Genomic DNA, 8,761 nt, shown 5'->3' on the forward strand with positions numbered 1-8,761 from the left:
ATATGTCTACTTTATATTGGCATCGTATTTTGATCATCATTTTATTTTTCTAGGACGTTACAAGGCTTAGAACTTTAGCAGCAATTTCTCACATTTTCAAGAAAATTTCAAAATGCTATTTTTACAGGGGCCAGTTCAGTTGTGAACTGGCTTTGAGGTCCTTAGATATTAGAAACCCCCAATAAGTCACCCCATTTTAAAAACTGCACCCATCAAAGTATTCAAAACAGCATTTAGAAAGTTTCTTAACCCTTTAGACATTGCGCAGGAATTAAGGCAAAGTAGAGGTGAAATTTACAAAGTTCATTATTTTTTTCCAGAAATTCATTTTTAATCCATTTTTTTTGTACCACAGAATGTTTTACCCAAGAAATGCAACTCAATATTTATTGCCCAGGTTCTGCAGTTTTAGGAAATATTCCACATATGGCCCTAGTGTGCTACTGGACTGAAACACCGGCCTCAGAAGCAAAGGAGCACCTGGTGGATTTTGGGCCTCCTTTTTATTAGAATATATTTTAGGCACCATATCCGCTTTGAACAGGTCTAGTGGAACTAAAACAGTGGAAATCCCCCAAAAGTGACCCCATTTTGGAAACTACACCCCTCGAGGAATTTATCTAGGGGTGTAGCAAGCATTTTGACCGGCCAGTTTTTTTGCAAAAATTTTTGGAACTAGGCCATGAAAATGAAAATCTACATTTTTTCAAATAAAATGTAGGTTTAGCTAATTTTTTTTAATTTCCAAAAGAACTAAAGTAGAAAAAGCACCACAACATTTGTAGAGCAATTTCTCCCGAGTAAAACAATACCCCACATGTGGTAATAAACGATTGTTTGGACACACGGCAGGGCTTAGAATGGAAAGTGCGCCATTTGGCTCTTGGAGCTCAAATTTAGCAGGAATGGTTTGCGGAGGCCATGTCGCATTTGCAAAGCCCCTGAGTTGGCAAAACAGTGGAAACCTCCAACAAGTGACCCCATTTTGGAAACTATACCCCTCGAGGAATTTATCTAGGGGTGTAGCAAGCATTTTGACCGGCCAGTTTTTTTGCAAAAATGTTTGGAACTAGGTCATGAAAATGAAAATCTACATTTTTTCAAATAAAATGTAGGTTTAGCTAATTTTTTTCATTTCCAAGAGAACTAAAGTAGAAAAAGCACAACAACATTTGTAGAGCAATTTCTCCCGAGTAAAACAATACCCCACATGTGGTAATAAACGGTTGTTTGGACACACGGCAGGGCTTAGAAGGGAAAGAGCGCCATTTGGCTCTTGGAGCTCAAATTTAGCAGGAATGGTTTGCAGAGGCCATGTCACATTTGCAAAGCCCCTGAGGTGACAAAACAGTGGAAACCCCCAACAAGTGACCCCATTTTGGAAACTATACCCTTTGAGGAAATTATCTAGGGGTATAGTGAGCATTTTGACCGCACAGGTTTTTTGCAGAAATTATTGCAAGTAGGCTGTGAAAATGAAAATCTAAATTTTTTCAAATAAAATGTAGGTTTAGCTAATTTTTTTTCATTTCCACAAGGACTAAAGGAGAAAAAGCACCATAAAATTTGTAAAGAAATTTCTCCCGAGTAAAACAATACCCCACATGTGGTAATAAACGGCTGTTTGGAGACACGGCGTGGCTGAGAAGGGAAAGAGCGCCATTTGGCTTTTGGAACTCAAATTTAGCAGGAATGGTTTGCGGAGGCCATGTCACATTTGCAAAGCTCCTGAGGGGACAAAACAGTGGAAACCCCCAACAAGTGACCCCATTTTGGAAACTACACCTCATGAGGAAATTATCTAGGGGTGTAGCAAGCATTTTGACCAGCCAGTTTTTTTACAGAACTTATTGTAAGTAGGCCGTAAAAATGAAAATCTACATTTTTTCAAAGAAAATGTAGGTTTAGGTATTTTTTTTTCATTTCCACAAGGACTGAAGGAGAAAAAGCACCGCAACATTTGTAAAGCAACTTCTCCCGAGTAAAACAATACCCCACATGTGGTCACAAACATCTGTTTGGACACACGGTAGGGCTCAGAATGAAAGGAGCACCATTTGGATTTTGGAATTGTTTCTGGGTGTCATGTCATATTTGCTGAGCCCCTGTAGTACTAGTACAGTGGAAACACCCCAAAAGTGACTCCATTTGGGAAACTGCACCCCCTGAGGAATCATCTACGGGTATAGTGAAAATTTTGATCCCAAAGGTTTTTTGCTGAATTAATTAGAATTAAAGAGGCTCTGTCACCAGATTTTGCAGCCCCTATCTGCTAATGCAGCAGATAGGCGCTGCAATGTAGATTACAGTAACGTTTTTATTTTTAAAAAACGAGCATTTTTGGCCAAGTTATGACCATTTTCGTATTTATGCAAATGAGGCTTGCAAAAGTACAACTGGGCGTGTTGAAAAGTAAAAGTACAACTGGGCGTGTATTATGTGCGTACATCGGGGCGTGTTTACTACTATTACTAGCTGGGCGTTGTGTATAGAAGTATCATCCACTTCTCTTCACAACGCCCAGCTTCTGGCAGTGCAGCACTGTGACGTCACTCACAGGTCCTGCATCGTGTCGGCACCAGAGGCTACACTTGATTCTGCAGCAGCATCAGCATTTGCAGGTAAGTAGCTACATCGATTTACCTGCAAACGCCGATGCTGCTGCAGAATCATCTGTAGCCTCTGGTGCCGACACGATGCAGGACCTGTGAGTGACGTCACAGTGCTGCACTGCCAGAAGCTGGGCGTTGTGAAGAGAAGTGGATGACACTTCTATACACAACGCCCAGCTAGTAAAAGAAGTAAAAACGCCCCGATGTACGCACATAATACACGCCCAGTTTTACTTTTACTTTTCAACACGCCCAGTTGTACTTTTGCAAGCCTCATTTGCATAAATACGAAAATGGTCATAACTTGGCCAAAAATGCTCGTTTTTAAAAAATAAAAACGTTACAGTAATCTACATTGCAGCGCCTATCTGCTGCAATAGCAGATAGGGGTTGCAAAATCTGGTGACAGAGCCTCTTTAAGCCATGAAAATTAAAAATATTTTTTTTTTCCAACAAGATGTAGTTTTAGATACACATTTTTCATTTTTGCAAGGAATAGAGAAGAAAAAGCACCCCAACATTTGTAAAGTAATTTCTCCCGAGTACAGTAACGCCCCATATGTGGTTATAATCGGCTGTTTACGTATATGGGAGCATTCAGAAGAAAAGGAGCGGTATTTATCTTTTGGAGCGTAGATTTTTCTGGAATGGGTTGCGGACAGCATGTTGCATTTGCAAAACCCCTGATGTACCAAACAAAAGTGACCCCGTTTTAGAAACTACACCCCTAAAGGCATTTATCAAGGGGTGTAGTGAGAATTTAGACTCCACAGGTGTTTTTCAGAAATGAATACGCAGTGGATGGTGCAAAGTGAAAAATGCAATTTCTCCACTGATCTGCCCATTCACCGCACAAGATGAATCTTACCTCATAAATTGTTAAGCGGGTTCTCCCGGGTATGGTAATGCCTTACTTGTGGCCATAAATTGCTGTTTGGGCACACTGTAGGGCTAAGAAGGGAAAGACCGCCATTTGGAGCATGGATTTTGCTTGGTAATAGTTCTGTTTGGGGTTTTGCTGGTATTTCCGTTTATAATGTGGTGGCATATGTAAGCTGGGCGGAGTGTATCAGGGTATATGTAATCTGTGCGGAAAACATCAGGGCATAATAAGAGGGTATAATAATGGGGTAAATAGTACAATTATCCATAGATGTGTGTTACGATGTGAAGCGATCCGTTATGCGCAGGCCGGCGTCACACTGATAAACAGTTTTCTTTCTTATCCCCCTTTTGTAACGCTCTGCACCTTTTGGGGACTTTTTCTCCTTCGTAGTTTGGGAAATATTACTAGGAAAGTTTTGCGCTGGTATAATACGGGCACCCTCGCTTCCAGCGGATGTGCTATGTCTCTTCCCTTTCCTAGTTCCTAAATACTAGGGCCCTGAAATTGAAGGAATGTTCCCCTCCGGCCTGCGCATTGAGATGTTTTTTCATCACCGCATTACTAGTGCCATAACTTTTTTATTTTTCAGTAGATTGAGCGGTGTGCGGGCTTGTTTTTTGCGAGACGGGCTGTAGATTTTATTGGTACCATTTTGGAACACATACGACTTTTTGATCACTTTTTATTTCATTTTTTGGTAAAGGAAATTACCAAAAACAAGCAATTCTGGAATAGTTTTTTATTGGGTTTTTTATCGGCATCCACAGTGTGCCCTAAATTACATGTTAGCTTTATTCTGCGGGTCGATACGATTACGGCGATACCAAATTTATATAGTTTTTTTTATGTATTGCGGCTTTTGCACAATAAAATCACTTTTTTTTATAAAATCATTTGTTTTCTGTGTCGACATTCTAAGACCCATAACTTTATTATTTTTGCGTGCACAAAGCGGTGTCAGGGATTATTTTTTGCGGCATGGATTGTCATTTTTTATTAGTACTATTTTGGTGTAAATGTGACTTTTTGATTACTTTTTATAGCATTTTTTGGAAGGAGATGTGACCTAAAAGCAAAGATTCTGGCGTTGTTTTTCATGTTTTTTTTTTACGGCGTTCACCGTGCGGGATAAATTACATAATTGTTTTGTAGTTTGGGTCGTTACGTACGCGGCGATACCAAATTTATATAGTTTTTTTTATGTATTGCGGCTTTTGCACAATAAAATCACTTTTTTTATAAAATCATTTGTTTTCTGTGTCACCATATTCTAAGACCCATAACTTTTTTATTTTTGCGTGCACGAAACGGTGTCAGGGATTATTTTTTGCGGGACGGATTGTCATTTTTATTAGTACTATTTTGGAGTAAATGTGACTTTTTGATCACTTTTTATAGCATTTTTTGGAAGGAGATGTGACCTAAAAACAAAGATTCTGGCGCTGCTTTTCATGGTTTTTTTTTACCGCGTTCACTGTGCGGGATAAATTACATAATAGTTTTGTAGTTTGGGTCGTTACGGACGCGGCGATACCAATTATGTATAGTTTTTTTTATTTTTACGGTTTTTCCCATAATAAAAGACTTACTATGGGAAAAAAGTCAGTTTAGCTTTATTTTTATTTGAAACTTGTGTGTTTTTATTGTTTTACCAGATTTTTATTAACTTTTTTTTACTTTTTTTACTTGTCCCACTAGGTGACATGAGGGCCTGATGCCCCAATCGCTACTCTAATACACTGCACTACATACGTAGTGCAGTGTATTAGCGCTGTCAGTTATTCACTGACAGCAAGCCTATGAGGACACGCCGCAGGCGGGTCCTCATCGGCTCCCGTACAAGGCAGACTCGGACGCCATTTTCTGGCGTCCGATTGCCACAGCAACCCAGCGATTGCATCACTGGGTTGCCGATCGGGTGAAAACCTATCAGATGCTGCGCTCTATTGAGCGCAGCATCTGAGGGGTTAATCTGCCGGATCGGAGAATAGCTCCGGTCCTGGCAGTTACAGGAGGGTGCCAGCTGTATAATACAGCTGTCACCCCGCGGTGATGGTGCCGGCTCTGCTCTTGAGCCCGCACCATCACTGCGCCGTACATATACGGCGCTTTGCGGGAAGCACCTCCCGACAGCGCCGTATATATACGGCGGATGTCGGGAAGGGGTTAAAGGGGTTGTCTGTTTGTTATGATGACTTTTTGTTGAAAGGTTCTTCCTGAAATAAGCTGATCACAGGGTGTCCTGTTGCTAAAGAGCAAAAAGTTTACTTTAAAGAGGCTCTGTCACCACATTATAAGTGCCCTATCTCCTACATAATGTGATTGGCGCTGTAATGTAGATTACAGCAGTGTTTTTTTATTTAGAAAAATGATCAATTTTGACGGAGTTATGACCTATTTTAGATTTATGCTAATGACTTTCTTAATAAACAACTGGGCGTGTTTTACTTTTTGACCAAGTGGGCGTTGTGGAGAGAAGTGTATGACGCTGACCAATCAGTGACCAACCAGTGACCAATCAGCGTCATACACTTCTCTCCATTCATGTGTTCAGCACATAGTGCAGTCACATACTTACACATTAACATTACTGAAGTGTCTTGAGAGTGAATAGGCATCGCTTCCAGCCAGGACGCGATGTCTATTCACAATCCCAACACTTCGGTAATATTTGTGTGAGATTTATTGCACAGCAAGTGAAATCTCACGAGATCACGCTGTAAGATGTCATTTACAGCGTGATCTCGTGAGATTTCGCTTGCTGTGCTTTAAATCTCACACACATGTTACCGAAGTGTTGGAATTGTGAATAGACATCGCGTCCTGGCTGGAGGTGATGTCTATTCACTCTCAAGACACTTCAGTAACGTCAATGTGTGAGTATGTGACTGCACATCACGATATAGCAAGATCCCTATGTGCTGAATACATGAATGGAGAGAAGTGTATGAAGCTGATTGGTCAGCGTCATACACTTCACTCCACAATGCCCACTTGGTCAAAAAGTAAAAACACACCCAGTTGTCTATTAAGAAAGTCATTAGCATAAATCTAAAATAGGTCATAACTCCGTCAAAATGGATAATTTTTCTAAATAAAAAACATTGCTTTAATTTACATTACAGCGCTGATCACATTATGTAGAAGATAGGGCACTTATAATGTGGTGACAGAGCCTCTTTAAATTCTACTTGTTAGAAGGGTACCTTGACAATAAGCTGATAACAAAGTGTCCCCTTGCTAGGATCACCCAGCGATCAGCTGTAATCTGTAGAGGAACCCAACAACAATTGTTCAATTTTCCTGCAGCACCACCACAGGGAAAGCGAAGCATTACATGGTGTCCATCGAAATCCTCGAGCTGTCTATGTAATCACGGATGTGCCAAGTCCTCCAAAGAGAGAGACAGCTTTGTAGCCATTCTTGAATGTGGCCAATTGATGAAGATCCCGAACCAGGGACGCCAGTATCTCAATACTGGCGTGCTCAAAATGTTGACATCCCATTGCTTGTGACTGTCGTTTGTAAATAGGCAAATAAAGCGGAGAAGAAGGTAAATCGTGTGGTTAACTTTGTTATTAAATTCATAAATAGCAAATCCATTAAACGTTAATATTGACATGAATTGTGCCACAAACACTCCTCCACTGACTGGACTGAAAATTAAAAAAACAATAAAAATGTTTTTTACCCATCATGCCTCAGCATGGATCGCAAACTCTATATTCTCTTTACTATGGGAGCAGCATCTTGTTGTTCTCATTGTTGCCCCCTGCTGCACTTTGTATGATTAGACAAGAGGAGTATAGGAAAGGGAGGGACAAAAGGTCTGACCACATTTATGGTTTACAAGAGGATGTCACACTTTATAAACTGAAAACAATTGGTCTAAGAAGCAAATTCACTGAACTGATTAATATTATATTGTGCCATAGGGATAGTTACTCTTCAACCTGTAGGAGTAAAGTGAAGCATGTGACCAGTTGAAACCCGGCACCGGCATTGAAATACCATTAAGATACAATGAAGTGATTTGGAGCATTGCTGAGTGCGATGGGTTAAAAAGCAATGTGCTTTCACCGATTACACTCCATCAGGGATAGGAGCTGTACTCAAGGTGCCTGATGTGGGTGTCTAAAAATACCCCTCAGTACTCTTGGTCCCTAAAAAGCAGCATGATAAAAGTCAAATGTTCAATCGTTCAGCCAAAACTATTGTACATCCTGATCCATCCATAATAATGCATGCTTACTGAACATATACAGTTGTAGCCATCTTTATCTTGACTCAATGCATTAAATACACAGTGGAAGAAACTTTAAACGTGACTTTTTCAATGACTTTTCAATGGCTTTTGTTGTGTGATATCATGCTGCAGCAAGTTATCAGAGTCAAGATGAACTTGGCTACATCTGTATGTTACGCCTATGCCTGTAGCATGTATGTAAGATCCATATATGTACGTATGAAAGACTCATATAGCATGATCAGCTGGGTGAAGAAAGAACTTTAAAAGCAGAGCGATGTTATTTGCAATCTGGTGTCTGCTTTGTATTTTGCAGTCACTAGAAATTAGCAAAGCTGTGAAAATGTGCTAACAAATTTGTATTACGGAAGCTTATTTCCATATTTTAGCTTCTCTCACGTTATATGGAGGAAATGTGACTTCATAATGGAAAATTTACCTATCATAAAATATCAGCAGAGTCAATTTTTACAGATTCCCTCATCACTAGCTGTCACCCGGGCTGTGAATAATCTCTGCACCTATGTGGTTGATGTTATTAGGATTTCATTATTTGTGTCTTTTTCTCCAATCTGCTGGTTCTTTTTATTTTTTTTCCATTTTATCTTTTTACAATTCGAAGGAACAACATCACACATATTCTAGCACTATTAAAGGAACAGTGTCACCAAATTTTTTTTTTTAATATGTTAAAGATGTTAGTGCTTTATTAAAAACGTTTGGATTAATTTGTGTGTTTGTGTGTTACTTTTTTTTATTTTTACACTTTTTCTTCCCTATGGGGGCTGGCATTTTTTTTTCCATTTCTGTATGTGTCGATTAACGACACATACAGACATGGAATACGGCAGCTCCAGTCCCATAGGGACTGCGAACGGGGCCCGTTCCATCCACTTTCGTGTACACCGCTGTGTGGGAACGGCGCATGCGCCGCTCCCACACAGTTCAATTTGAAATGCGCGCCGTCCGGCGCCATTTTCCTGTGGACCGGAAGTCGCGGCCGGACAGTAAGATTAC

The sequence above is a fragment of the Rhinoderma darwinii genome, chromosome 2 (genome assembly GCF_050947455.1).
Source record: "Rhinoderma darwinii isolate aRhiDar2 chromosome 2, aRhiDar2.hap1, whole genome shotgun sequence".
NCBI lineage: Eukaryota > Metazoa > Chordata > Amphibia > Anura > Rhinodermatidae > Rhinoderma > Rhinoderma darwinii.